We start from the raw sequence: 1,322 nt of genomic DNA, 5'->3' as shown, positions 1-1,322 counted from the left end.
TCCCTCGGGGAAGGTGTGGAGAGGGCCCGGGGGCTCCCCGGGAGCCTCAGCCCGCGGCCCTCCTGTGGGGCACGTGTGGGGTTTTTTTTTTGGATGGGGCGAGAGGGCCCCGAAATGGTTGAGGTGGCCCTGGAGGCCGTGTGGGGTGTTCCGGTGTGCCGGGGGGATCGGGGGTGGGAATGTCCCCGGGCTGGGGCTCGGGAGACAGCCCTGAGCGCCGGGAACCCCGCTGGAGAGCCCTGCGGGCACCCAGGGGTGGGAATCGCTCGTCTTGAGGAAAAACAGGTGGATTTTGGTAAAGAGGAGGCTGCCCCAGAGCCCTGGGCCTTCTGCTCCCCTGGGGCGCCTTCTCTGAACCCCGCAGCGGCCACCCCCTCAGTGTAACCCCGAAACAAGCCCCAGGAAGCCTTGTTAACTCCTGCTCGTTTAATGTTAGGTTTTTCAGGTAGGTATGGCTGGAAGAGGCCGAGCAAGACTTGAAGCCCCTTCCTTGTTTGCACGTGTGGTGGCACGGAGGTGCTCTGCCGGGTGCTCTTCATTCGGTAACCTCCTAAACTGGCTCTTCACTTCCGCTTTTTTTTGAATAGTGTCCTCAAAAAAAAAAAAAAAAGAGTCCACTTCAAGTTCACAAGCTTTTCTTTGAACTTCATTTCTTGGCGGTTTGGCTTTTAACTGGTATATCTACTTTTGCGTTAGAAATTAAAATGAGCAGGAAGGAAGAGTCTGATACTTTGAAGGAAGGGCTGGGCTAAGATGGTGATAGGTTTTTCCACGGCCGAGAAGCACTCTGTGTTTTATTTCTGCAGAAGTTGATACAAGAAGCAATTTATCCAACTTTTGCGAGAGAAATTGCACACAACGAGTGTGTCTCAATTAACAAGTAATTATGCCTGGCGGTTGGTTTCTGTAGTGGTTATTTTTAGGAAAGTGAGTCTCGTCGGCTAGATAGAAGTTTCTGAGGTGTAAGACTTGTAAGGTGGGCAGCCGTGGTTAGGTGCTGAACCGTGCTAACTAGCAGTCCTGCAGGAACTGGAAGAGCTCTCTAATTCTCTCCGAGTCCATGGAGGTTTGCCATGGTGGTGCGTGGCCAAGGGATGGAGGTTCTCCAGTGACTTAGCAGATGCATCAGTTGATAATTGGGCGCTGAGATGAGTAGTGCGTGACAGCCACCTTCAGCAGGATTCCTGTTAAGTGACACTTAAAATCATAGGCAGGTTTATTACATGGTCCATTCTTCCAGATGGCTCCGTATCCTAATAGCTTTTAAGTATGGTGCATGTGGCATGACGGGACAAGGAATTCATATAGTCTTAGCTGAGGTG

Source organism: Calidris pugnax, unplaced genomic scaffold (assembly GCF_001431845.1).
Source record: "Calidris pugnax isolate Ruff unplaced genomic scaffold, ASM143184v1 scaffold72, whole genome shotgun sequence".
In the NCBI taxonomy this organism is placed as follows: Eukaryota; Metazoa; Chordata; class Aves; order Charadriiformes; family Scolopacidae; genus Calidris; species Calidris pugnax.
Note: the sequence above shows the minus strand (reverse complement) of the source record.